General features: G+C 57.3%; 1 protein-coding gene across 5 annotated transcripts in view; it reads right to left on the reverse strand.

Moving 5' to 3' along the window:
• AHDC1 (AT-hook DNA binding motif containing 1) overlaps window positions 1–5,888 on the reverse strand; it is a 64,980-nt gene extending 59,092 nt beyond the window's left edge. For 4 of the 5 annotated variants that reach the window (XR_009048396.1, XR_009048397.1, XM_057701932.1 and 1 more), the window contains exons 1-2: window positions 5,316–5,715; window positions 4,986–5,083 (exon numbers count right to left, since the gene is read on the reverse strand). The gene's annotated coding sequence lies outside the window, so the exon portion shown is untranslated. Of the gene's footprint in view, window positions 1–4,985; window positions 5,084–5,315; window positions 5,716–5,750 lie in introns of those variants that run through there. The other variant, XM_057701947.1, reaches the window with a different exon arrangement.
• Window positions 5,889–12,929: the final 7,041 nt, after the last annotated feature.

The raw sequence follows: 12,929 nt of genomic DNA on the forward strand, positions 1-12,929 counted from the left end.
TCTGACCCACAGGGATATGGAGGGGGGGGAACTCACATGAGTGTCTCCCCCTCCCCAAAAGGAGGCTGGTTCTGGACACGTGGAGATCGTGGCCCTGTCTAGACACTGGCCATCCTGAGAGGCCCCAGGCAGTCCACCTACCATTGCCAGCCCAGCACCCCTCTCTCTCTCTCTCTCTCACACACACACACACACACACACACACACACACACACCACCCCAGCACACACACACACACACCACCCCAGCACTCACAGCCCACCGCCCTCTGTCTCTGGCTCAGCAATTCTGAGGGCTCAAGAGGAGCTCTGCCGCAGAGACCTGCACCCTACCCTGACTGGTGGCAGCCTCCAACAGGGACCCCAGCACAAAGCCCCACAGCTGAAAGACGTACCCCTCAACACCTCCCAGGAGGCTCTGTTCCCCACACGCCACCTCTAAGAAGAGCTCATAGTCCAAATCCCACGACAGACGGGGAAACTAAGGAAGGGATGGGATGACACAGTCTTTCCTCCTGAGACCCCGGCGTGGGATCATAACTGAGGGACAGGGAACGAAAGGGACGCCGCAGGGGCAGAATCTGGCTTCTTCCTGACCTGCCACGGGCAAAGTCCATATTGGCTGCACCCTCCGCACAGCCCTGCACAGCCCTACCGCTGGGCCAGGGCCAGGGGCTGGCTCCCTCCCTCCAGAGCTCTCCTTGCCCCTGGCTGGGCCCCCTCCCTCTCCTCGCTTCTGAGCAGCCCTCCCTGCCCTCTCCCTCCCAGCTCTGGCTCTCTCATCCTCAGCTCTTGGAAGCCTGACTCACTGTTTCCCCTCCTCTCTCCCCTCCCTCCCTCTCTCTCCCGGCAGCGGCGCCTCCCCCTCCCCTGGGGGGGGCTCTGGCCACAAGGGTGCCCGCCTGCTCCTCTCCCCAGACTCTGGCCCCCTCTGCACCCAGGAGGCCCCCTGCAGCTGTTCCAACTCTAACTACGGAGAGGTGACGGGAAAGAGCCTAGGTCCCAGGCCTGGCTCTGCCAAGTGTCCGACCCCGGCAAGCAAGGAGTGGGTGGGGGGGCTCTCTAGACTGGGTTTCCAACTGTCAGACAAGGTGGGGGGGATCCAACTGGATGACACCCCTGGTGTCTCTAACGGTCCTAATGTTCGCTGCTTTCAAAAGCCTGGTGCCTCCTGGAACAGAGCGCCCACAACCTGGGGGGGCGGGGCCTGCGGCAGGTACAGCGCTGTACCTGCCGCAGGCCCCGCCCCCCCAGGTCCAAAGAGGAGCTGGGCTCTGTTCCCAGACATTTGAGGAAAGCAGTGGGGAGACGCTGCCCTGAGGCAGGAGCATTCATCAAGTGACCCCTGGAATCCCCCTGTCTCCCCGTTCTCCCTCCTCCCGTGGGAGTCCTTCCTTCTCTCTCTCCCACCTGTCCTCCTCCCTCTTCCCAGAGACCTTTGCTTGTCTCCACTCCAAATACAATCCAAGCAGTGTTTGATCCTGGGTGAGAAGCTCACAGTGCCCGCTCATTTCAGGCTGTGGGGTGGGGAGTGGCACATGCCTAGGCCTTCTTGGTCCCCTGGATGCCACCTCCAGGGGCTGTGATTCTGGCTCTTCTCCTTGACCATTTTTCTCTCTCATCTCTGGCTCCAGTCACCATCTTTCCCTCTTTCCACCTGGCCTGGCTATCTGGGTCTCTTTCCTCCCCACTTCCCCCAGCTCTCTCCCTGGGGGGCCCATCTGCTGACATTAGCAACAGTGTTACCCTTGCTCCCCCCCTTCAGTTCCCAGCTCCACCCCATCCTGGCTTCCCCGACACAGCTCTGTCCCAGGAGACCCAGGGGACCCAGAGACAGAGCTGGGCTCCATCCCATAATAGTGAGTCTGCTTGACCTCACTAATCAGACCAGAAGCGCCTGGGCATCTGGTACGAAGGCATGGCACCCTGTGGTCTTGGGTGGCTGACATGAGACACAGAGCTCTGTATTCCACAAACCAAAAAAAAAAAAAAAAAGAAGTTGACCTGGGGTGGGGCAGAGTGGAGAAGAGGGGAAGTGAAGTGAGGGGGATCAGGTCTGCCTGGAGGAAGCCCCTGTCCAATTGGGGAACAGAGGCAAGAGGAGGCAGTGGCTTGAGCCAGTGCTCCAGGCTGATCTGAGACCAAGCAATGTCCCTCTGGGGCTGTGCTGGTCCAGAGCAGCTCCTCGCCCCGCAAAAAAAAGGTCTTCTGCCAGGGACTGCTTGCCCCCCAAGCCTCTAGCACAGCCACACCAAGCAGGTAAAGATCCCATCTCTCAATCTCCTTTAGAATCCAAATCCATCCTCCCTGCAGTATACCTCCACTTAGCTCAGCAGGGGGTTCCAGAAGCCTCCCTGCCAAAATCTAACCAGGTGGAAAGGGGGGGACAAAGCCCCCCAGCTCCCAAGCCCCCTCACCAAAGGCCCCATCAAGGGCTGGGGAGCAATGCAAAATAATCCCGGGACCCACACACGTCCAAACGGAGAAGCAACGCTGTCCATCCACAGCACCTGGGGGGGCTGGGGCTTCCTGCCCCCGTGACCCTGTTCCAGACCCCCCAGCCCAGCTACCATAATAAACAGCAAGCTCTTTTTCTTTATGACACCAAATTTCTCCAAGCCCAACAGCTCCTTCCATCACTACCTCAGCCATAGATCACATTAAAAACTCACAGAGGGCAACTTAAACACATCACATTTGTTTCTCTCTATATTATTTCAAAAGTAACGGCATTAAAAATGGATTTTACTACAGAAAATAAATATCAGCACGTGGGCCAGAAGCCCAGGCAGGGGGAGAGAGCCCACCAGGAGAAGGTCCCTGAGGGCTTGGGCACAGCTTAGGCACTGACCAAGGAGGTGGCTGAGAAGACAGACTACACCCTGAGGTGTGGGGGGATGCCTGGGGAGGGGGCAACGCCTGCCCACCTGGGAACTTGCCTGGATGCCAGACCAAGAGGGACAAGAGTCACTGGCTTGAACGGGTGCCCACTGGTCCCCCAAAGCTCATGCCCTCACTGATCCTTGCAACCTCTGGAGGGTGGGAGCTCTGGGGCAAGAAGTTCACTAGTCTCTGGGGGTTAATTCAACTATTGACACAGCAGAAGAAAAAAATGAATTCAACTTACTATCCAGTTTGATTTTCCATTACTATAAAAATAAATACACATCTGCTCAAAGGAGGGAGATGGCAAGCTGCAGGCACATGCCACCTGGGGGGGCCCCCCACAGCTCACCACCACAACCCAGCCTGTCCCCCCAGGCAGCAGGGGTGTGGGTGGGGGATGGACCAACTGGTAATCTTTCACTTACAACCCCAGCTCACACAGCTACACACACCGGGCCACACGGAACAGGAACAAGCCAACAATAGAAACACCCCAAATGCTCCTGGCAGGACTCTGCCCAGGCCCGGGCACATGCCCCCGCCCCGCCGGCGGCAGCAGCAGCGGACAAAATGTGGCCACCCCGACCCGGAGGCAAAGCTTGTCCTCACACCCTGAGCTCTGCCCAGGGAGCTGGGGCCAAGTCCCGCCTGACACCAACTGGTCCGGCGGGAAACGCCTGCCCAGCCAGACAGGCACAGGCCCCCCAAGGGTCCCTCCTTGTGTTCAGGGGCCAGGCTGGTGCAGCCCGGCCCTGGCTCCCAGGGTGACGCCTGGGCCCAAATTCAGCTGGCCCTGCCAGTCAGGCACTGGTGCAGAACCGAGGGCACCAGGCTCAGCCCCTCCCAGCCCAGCCCCAGGGCCCCCAAGCTAGGAGGGAGGGGGGACTCCCCACCCCTCCACATCTGGCCCTGGCCCCCAGGGTCTGCGGTAGAGAATTCCCGCCCCCGCTTCTCTCTCTCTCTCCCTCCGCCCTCTCGGTGCCCGCTGCCCGCCTCAGGGACAGCCCCAGCTCCCGCCTCCGGCCAGCAAGGCCCACATCCTTCCTCCCTCAGCTGGCCCCTTCGCCTGGCAGGAGGCTGGGGGGTCAGGCTGCTGGGGACCCCCTCCAGCTCCCATCAGTCTTCATCCCCAGCCCCCAAACTCTGGGTTGCTGTCCCTTTTCCTGTAGAACAGGAAACAAGGTTATTTCCTAGACTCAGAGCCGGCCCCCTGACCCTCTGGCTCTGCCCGGGGACCAGGACCCAGCAGGGGAATGCGCCCTCAGCCAGAAAGCAGAGGGATTCAGCAATTCACCCCCGGCTACCGGCCCAGGGGGCTGACAGCTGTCACTCAGCACCCCACCCCCTGGGGAAGAGGGGGCCGATTCAATCAGAGCCTCAGAGGAAACGCATTGATAAGCGATTATTTATTTATTTATGCAAAAGTGAGCCGACTTTGTTCGCCAGGTAACCGGGCACGCGGCCCAACCCCTCCAGCCCTGGCCGCCCCCAAATCCCTCCTCCGCCCCACACCCCCTCCGGGTCATTAGGTCCCCGCCCCTCAACTCCCAGAGCACCAGCGGAACCTTGGGATTTGGGGGTTGGAGGGGAGGGGCTCCTCCCTCCGCAGTCTCCCCCTTTCCCAGCGCCGTTCCTAAAATCCAGCCTTGTTCTCCGCTCCCACGGTCCCCCCGTTCACCCACCCCCCCACATTCTCAGCAAGCTGGAGAGCAAATTGCAGTTTTAAATCCAAAGACGGAGGGAGGGGGAAGGAGGAGGGGGCGCGCGGCAGCGCTGGGCGCGCACCTCGCCCCCGAGCCGGGGGAGCCGCGGGGCGGCCAGGAAACCCGAGAACCCCCCCTCCCAGCCCCCCCCTTCTCGTCCCCCTCCCCCTCCCCCTTCCCGGCGCTGCCTGCCAGGCTTCGAGCCGAGCCCAGCCGAGCCGCGGGGCCCCGGTGGAAACAAAGACCGATCGCACCGCGGGCACCGCAGCCACGGGGTCCGGCGGACCGGACCCGGGCGCGCAGAGGGGGCGCGGGGCCCCCCCGGTGCGCTGCACAAAAGAGCCCGGCCGGCCGGTCCCCAGCGGGGGTCTAGGGCTAGGGAGGAGGCGCCACTCACCGGAGTGCTGGGCTGCCGGCTCCGTGGGTCCGAGCCAGGCGAGGGGCTTCGGGGGGCGTCTGTCTTCCGGCGGCGGCAGCGACGCGGGCGCCCGGCAGCTGGGGAGAGGAGTCGTGGAGGAGCCCTGAGCCGCCCGCCGTTGCTGACAGCATGGCTCGCGCCTCGGCTCACATTCTCCGCCGCTAACTCCGCTGGACACGGCCCCCCGCTCCCGCGGCGCCCCCCACCTCGATCGCTCCTTCGCTCTCTCTGCGCCCCCCTCGCTCCCCCCACCGCGCACACACTCTCCCAGCCCTGGACACCCCCGCCCCCACCCCCCCGATAGCAAACCTGGGAGGGAACGCTCCCCGCGTAGTCCTCCTCCTGCTCCTCCTCCTCCGCCCTCCTCCCTCCCGCTCTCTCTGGCTGTCTGTCTGTCTCCCTGACTGTCTCTATCTCTCGCTCCCTCTGCCTTTCTCCGCTCTCAGAGCTGGGTGGGAAAAGGAAATGAGGACAGAAAGCAGACGCTGGCTTTGGGTGGTGGTAGCTGGATTCCCTCTCTCCCTCCCTCCCCCTCCTCCCCTCCCTCCTCCTGCCTTCTGCTCTCTCCGCGGCGAGCGGGGCTGAGCGCAGCCTGGCGGGTGGCTCGCTCTGCCCGCCCGCCCGCCTGTCTGTCTGTCTGGTCTGCCTCGCTCGCTCCCTCCCTCCGTCTCTCGCCCTCGCCCTGCCTGCCTGCCTCTCTCCGTCTCCGCCGCCGCCGCCGCTGCCTCTGCGAGCTCGCCTTACCTTCGCCGCTCACCATCCGGAACCCCAGGGGGGAGCGCGCGCGCGGCACGCCGGGACTTGTAGTCCCCGCCTCGGCTGCTCGGCGCGCGGGGCGGGCGGGGCGTCGCCCGCAGCTCCGACGGCGCGGCCGGGTCCCCGCGGGCACCCGGCTCCCGGGCCCCTCCGGCGGGGGCGCGTCCTCTTTTACCGAGGCGTGCTGGTTCTCCCCAAGGATTGGGAACGTTTCCCACGTCCCTCGTCCGCCGCAGGGGGCTCTGGCTCGAGCGGCGGTTGCGGGTGGGAGCGAATGGGCGGGGTCTGCGAGTGGAATGGGAGTAGAATAGGGAGGGAATCGAGGGATTAGCTGAAGGGCCTGCGACTTTCTGGGGCGTCCCAATTAAATGAGAGAGGAAGAGGAAAATGGAGAGGACCGGCTCCCTGAATTTGGGGGCGTTCTCCCTTTATGAAAAGGTTTCCTATTGAGTAAAGGGCAAGAGCTTACGGTGAGACGGCTGCTCCAGAAACCTCAAAGCCCGCCAGCACCTCCTGCTCACTCAGTGACCCTTCTCAAGTTCTGAGCTCTGGGTTTAGCGGCCCCCACCGAAGCCTAGTTTTTCTAGAAGTCCAAGAGCGGCGAGGGCACAAAGTCCTGGGTAAACCACAGATTTCTGTCTCTCTGTGTCTCTGTCTCTGTCACACACACACACACACACACACACACACACACACACACACACACACGCCTTGCTGTCCTGAACTCGGCTGAGCTTTTCCCTTGTGTCAAGAAGCACCATTCAGATTCAACAGTTCAGAGCTCCTGCTGTGCCCAGGGGGCTGGACTCAGCACTTTCACCTACCTCCTCTTCAGGTCACATCTGTTACCCAGCCCCTCGCTCCGGGCCCCCTGCCTGGCCTATCCCCACAGATGGGAATGTGCACTGCCAAGGCCTGGTTACCAGGGGAGGTATCTGGACAGCCCAGGAAAGAGAACTGCTGCTGCTGCTGCTGAACCCTGCGGGGCTCTGAGTCCCGCAAAGATCCGGTGAAATAGTACTGTTATCATCTCCACTTCAGAGATGAGGGCACTGAGGCCCATGACACCCACTGAAAAAGTGGCAGAGCCCAGCCAGAACAGAGTCTGTTTCATTCCAAAGCCCACTGCTTAACCTCTGGGCCATGGCAGGGAGCTTTGACTCCCCGGGTCTCCGTCTGACCTTCTCTCCCAGCGTCTGTGGGTCCTCCCTTGGCACTTCAATTCGACCAATGTTAACTGAGGTGTGCAGGGCTCACAGGGGACACGGAGATGAATAATGCATGGTGGCTGTCCTGTCCTCGGCATCTACCAACACCGGCCCTGACTGGTCCTGCGCTCGTTCCACTTCATCTGTGTGCCTGACATTCCTTTGTGCAGTGTCTGCTGGCTTTTTTCTGTCTTGTCCCATGTCTGAAGTTCCTTTAGCAGTGTCTTTGTCCTTGGCCCACCTGTTTCTGACTCTTCCTTTGGCCGTGAGGGGTGATGTGAGGTGATGGCCAGCATGTGACAAAGGCAGGTGGTGTCATTTTGCCAACTGCGGCTCCCTGTCACCACCTTCCCTACACCTCCACCCCTCCCAAGCCCCTCCTCCAGGACAGTCTGGAACCCCCAGAGGGCAAAAGAGGGGACCTAGGGAGCACTCTCTATTGGCCCTTTGCGGGGACAGGGGGCACAGAAGCCATGGGAGAGGTCTAGGGCTCTAAATAATACACCTATTGATCTGGCATCATGGGGCCAGCATGGGCAGCTGCAGAGGCCCCCGTTTGGGAGCAGCTTCTCCTTGCAGGCAAGCCCTGGGTTCAAAAATTTATTCATTGGATGGGAACAATTGTAAGGTTAGATACTAATGAAAGCAATGGTTAGTCGTTAGGGGCCCTTTGCAGTTCCAAAGCCTGAGTCTAAAGTTATCACAAATAGATGAGCCTTTGGCATCTTGCCCCAGCTGTTTCCCCACCGGCGAGACTTTAGCATTGGGGAGGGTAGGAGAGGCCCAGGTTCCCCTTTCTTTTACCCCCTCACAACATCCTTACCTATTAGGCTCTGCCCAAGGACATGAAGACCCCACCTAAGCTGAATCAAGTTTTGGGAGGGAACTGGGTGGGAATACAGGATGACTTCTGGGAGATAGGGAGCCCTAGGTACCTTGGAATGAAGAGAAGTTTGGGAAAGGCATGAGAAGGGAGAGGTTAGGTGATAAGGCGCAAGGTTAGTAGGGCCCATGGCTCCACGAGTGAGAGGGGAATAGAAGTTAGGTGGGGTTGTCCACGCAATCCCCTCCCACTCCAGGCTGCTTCAGCGACCCCCTCCTCAGAGAGGGTGGGTGCTCTTAGTCCCCAGGGTGTTGGGCATAGCTGGAAACCAAGCATTACAGGGTTTCCCAGTCATTTGGGGGCTGGTTTTTCTCTTGGAGCCTCTTCAACTTGTGTTGGGGGGGGGTTGGCCGCCCGAGACAAACCCAAGCAGAGTATTCTCGTGGGTGACTGCTGCCACCTAGCGTCTAATCGCCATATCTACTTCACCAGCCTAGTCTAAAAGGGGGCTACCCAGTCCTTAAAAACAGCATCTGGGTCACCAGAGTCTGGGCAGGGTAGCTGTAAGCTCCCAGAGAAAGCAGACTTGAAGGAGGGGACCCAGGTTCTGGAAGAACCTGCATCATCCCTTTCTGGGATCCCTTTCTCACTCCAACCAATATAAGCAGAAGGCAGTATAGCTAGACCCTAGGAGAGGGGAGAGTCCAAAGGCAAAGTTGTGGGCCCTAAGGATTTGGAGGCCATGTGGAATAGAAGTGAGACAGACCTGGTTCTTTATTTTTTAAGCTGCTCTAAGTGGCTTGCAGGATCCTTGTTCCCTGCCCAGGGATCAAACCTGGGCCCCCTGCAGTAGAAGCATGGAGTCCTAACCACTGGACCACCAGGGAAGTCCCCAGACCTGGTTCTGATTCTGCTTTTACTTGTGTGTCCTTAAACTCTCGGAGTCTCAGTTTCCACGTGTGGAAAATGGAGGAGTAATCCCTTCTCTGTGCTACAGGCAAGGCTGTTGAGAAGAGTTACTGAACACATGCATGTGAAAGCATTTGAAACCTGACATGGGCATGCTGAGGGGTTATTGAGTCATGAGAGTAATAAGGACAATAACTGAGAGGTCACAGCAGCCTGGAGCCAGGCCCCTGGAGCTCCTGCAAAGGGCAGAGTGCAGTGAGCCTTGCCCTCCCTGACGGCAGAAGTTCTGGGGTTGGCCCCACGCTTGGAGCTACCTCAGGAAAGGTCTGGATTGCTGGAGGGGGATTCATCCCAGTCCACAGAAGGAGAAACTGAGGCCAAAAGAGGTCGAGGGCCTGGCCTAAGCCACTGAGCCTCAGATCCAGGAACAAGAGGCCCATTGGGCTAGAGCCATTATGGCCTTGGTTTCCCCCTCCTCTGGATGGGAACAGCTCAGAGCTGGGGCCCAAGAGACCATGGAAGCAGGAAGGCCTCCTTCATTGTGGTACAGTGGGAACCAAGGCCCCCACGTCCCCATTATCCCTCCTCCTGTGCTGGCCTCCCTGCACTCGCCCCTCCCTGCGAGTCCTCCCACATTCCTCCAGGCAACAGGAAACCCCAGCTGCAGCCCAGACTTCAAACAGCTCCTCCCTCTGGGCAGGGGGTGTGGGAGGAGAGGCCAGAGGCCAGAGGGCAAAGATCAGCTTTGTTCCTGTCCGAGGTGGTGAGGGACCCAAGGGGAGAGAGAGGGGGGCAGGGTAGAGCCCTTGACAGCCACACTGCGTGTGTGAATTCCTGTGTCCATCAGGGTGTGCGTGGTTCTCACTGTCAGCCTGTGTCTGGGGGTACACGTGTGTCCTCGGTTTCCTTTTGGCTTGAGGACCTGAGTGGTGGGTCTGAGTGTATGTGGGTATGTGCTTGTCTGTCTAGGTGCTCAGCCTGGGGTCCCACTGACATGTCTGTAGGTGTCATCACATGTGTTGATATGTCTGGTTCACAGGCCTGCCCAACGTTCTGTGTGCTCCTGTGAATGTGACCTGGTGTGATTCTTTGTGTCCATCTCCCGCCTCTTCCCTTCCCATCCTTCTTCCGTGTTGGGCTCCTTCCGGAAAGTGAATTTGACTCTGTTACTCCCTGGCTCAAAACCCTTAAGTGGCTTCCCGTGGCCCACGGTTTGGAATCCTAGCTCGAGTGCAAGGCAGACAAGACCCCCTGCCTACCTCGCCGTCTTCATCTTTAGCTACCAATCTCCCTCACTTTTTTGACTCCAGTCACACCTACTTAATTGTGACTTTCTGCACAGTCCCATTCCCTGCCTCTGAGCTACTTAACTCTGTCAAGTCTGTAATGCCCCTCTCTTGCTTCTTTATCAAGCAAACTTTTACTCCTTTTTCAAATCTCCGGTGGTGAAGCGACACCGCCACTGAGAAGACGTCCCCCTGCCCAATTGAGTTAGGACTCTCCCCTGTTCTCCTACATTTTCTGCCTGTGTCTGTCCCCTTAACCCTCATAACCATTAAATTGTGAGCTCTCTGAGAGCAGGAACTGTACTGAGTTACTGTCTCTCCCATCCTGAGGGATGGGGAGGTTCTGAAGGGACCCTGTCCTCCTATCCCAGGGGAAAGTTTCCAGCAGTTTTGAGTGTAGTGCCTAGTGTGACCACTAGAGGGAGTGTGGACATCACTGCAAGACCATCCAGGCTGTGTGTGTGTGTGTGTGTGTGTGTGTGTGTGTGTGTGTGTTGTAATGGATGTGGGTGGCGGGGTAGGAGGGGTCCTATGTCTGGGAGAGAACTCCTGAAGTGGATAGTGGGTCCACCCAGCTCAGAACTGGGGCTGTGGGATCCAAAATAGACTTGCTCCAATAGGTCCTGGGCCACCCAGATTTTTTTCTCTGGCTTTTCTCCACAATTCAGGGGCCATAACCCTTGGTTTTCTGACCCTCCTACCTCCGCCCACTGACATTCCAACAGCCTTCTTCCATGTCTCACCTTTTCCCTCAACCCTCCCATAATTATTTGCGCTTGCCTGACTTGGCCTTGCTCTACCATACCTCTGGACCTTTGCACATGCCGTTCCCTCAGTGGGAGATGATCTCACCCTCTGGCTGCTTCATCAAGCAGACTTTTCTTTCACTTCTTCCAAGAAGTCTCTCTTGGCCTCCAGACTGACCTTGCACCTAAGTGTTGTAATTGTTTACTGTTCTGCTTCCTGGACAGGACCAGCCTGCAGGAGATATCAGTCGATGTGTGTGAAATTAATAAATGACTTGGCTCTTTTATCAAAACAATCCTCAGCACATATTGGGGCTACCCCCAACCTCCTATCTGCACCGTGCCCTCCCTGGGCTTGACTCTGGGTTAGTATTATACTTCCCCATGCAGCTCCATCAAATAAGGGACTGTGACAGTGAGGGGTGCATGAGACCTTGAAGCCACACAAACCTGGGTTCAAATCCTGACCCTATCGTCCAGCTGGATGACCTTGAGCAAGTGCTGCAGGCGTTCAGAGTCTTTGTTTCCACTTTTGTAAAACGGGAATAGTCATACTTCTGCACTGCCTCATGGTGAGGCTCAAATGAGATGATGTATGTGAAACACCCAGCATTAGTCAATTAGGTGTCCTCCTCCCCCACCATGAACTTGGAAATAAAATTGCCCTCTGAGTCTTAAGCCAGTAAAAGCACGCATCACAGAGGAGAAGAGCCAGGTGGGGGAGTGAATGAGGCGAGAGATGGTTTTGTAAATGACTGAAGAGTTTTGTGAACGGTGGAAACCGCAATCAAGGTGACCCACCTGTAATCTCAGGGAGGCAGGGCGAGGATGTGATTGAAATTGAGAAAACAGAGGCCTCATCAATTGCATTGTGCTCTATCTGAAGAGAACAGAAGGAAGCACAGAAAAGGGGGTGCAAGGGAGAATTCATTCAGTTGCACCACAGGGAGGGACAGGGAACCAGTAAACATAGGGATTCCAGGCTCAGGCAGCTCTGGTCTCTGCTAAGGAGTCATGGGGGCCTGGTGGACTCCAGGTGGCTCACTGCCCTGCTGGGCCTCCATTTAAACCAAATGGCCATCCAGGTACCAGGCAGAGAGCCCCTTTGGGCAGACAGGAATATTCTGGTCCCAGGAAAAGACTCTAGAGACTGAGAGCACTGATTTTGGAGGCATAGGACCTGGTTCAAGCCCCTGTTCTGCCATTTATGTCCTACAACCTATTTACTTCACTTCACTTCTGTTTCCTTTTTAGTAAAATCAAGATGTATTAGCCCTTTCCTCATAGGGCTCTGTGCACTTAGTAGCCATCATGCACTTAGTAGGATGTCTGGCATAGAGTAAATGATTTGTAAGTGGTAGTGACAAAGACAGCTAACATGTATTGTATATCCTATTTCCATTTCAAAGATGAAGAAATTGAGGCTTAGAGAGATTAATAACTTGCACAAGATGACACAGCCAGCGTGTGGTAGAGGCAAGATTTACAACATCACACTACAGCTCCAGAGCTGTGCTCTTATCTGTTTACTCCATGGCAGGTGGAAACGCTGGGCCTCTAGTTCATACATCAGGCTCTTGTGAGTTTGGTTGTCCAGAGACCATGGCCTTCTGGAAGCCTTGGCCCCTGAGAGCTGGAGTGTGGAGAGCTAAGGCTCCCACTCCTGTGACTACTTCTCTAAGCAGCCACTTGGCTTCTCCTCATCTTATTGCTTCTGTTCAGCCATCCCCAGCACAGGGCTGAGCACAGGGAATGCTCCATCTGCACTGGCCACCACATCCTCTTTCCTTTAGGTAATTCAACCTGGGGGGGGTGGGTTTCCAGGGAATCCATCTACCAATTTTTAGAGAGAGAAGGATCCCCCAAACATCCACCTGGGACAGATAGGATCTTTTCCCAAAGCTGAGAGGCAGCAAGTTCTGGTAGAAAGATCATGGGCCTTGGTGTGAGACCTGGGTTCAAATTCCAGCTTTGTCACATATATCTTTATGACCTTGGTACATCATGTAACCCCTGGGCCTCAGTTTCCTTATCTGTAAATGGGGGACTAATCATAGAGCCAGATTCATGATGGGGTTAAATGAAAAGATGAAAGTAAACACATTCGGCTTTCAGCTGACACAATAAAGGAGTTACTATTATTACTATTCTTTCTCTTCAGCCTGACTGTGACCTCCTTGAGGATAGGGACAGGT

This window comes from Hippopotamus amphibius, chromosome 1 (genome assembly GCF_030028045.1).
Source record: "Hippopotamus amphibius kiboko isolate mHipAmp2 chromosome 1, mHipAmp2.hap2, whole genome shotgun sequence".
Taxonomy (NCBI): domain Eukaryota; kingdom Metazoa; phylum Chordata; class Mammalia; order Artiodactyla; family Hippopotamidae; genus Hippopotamus; species Hippopotamus amphibius.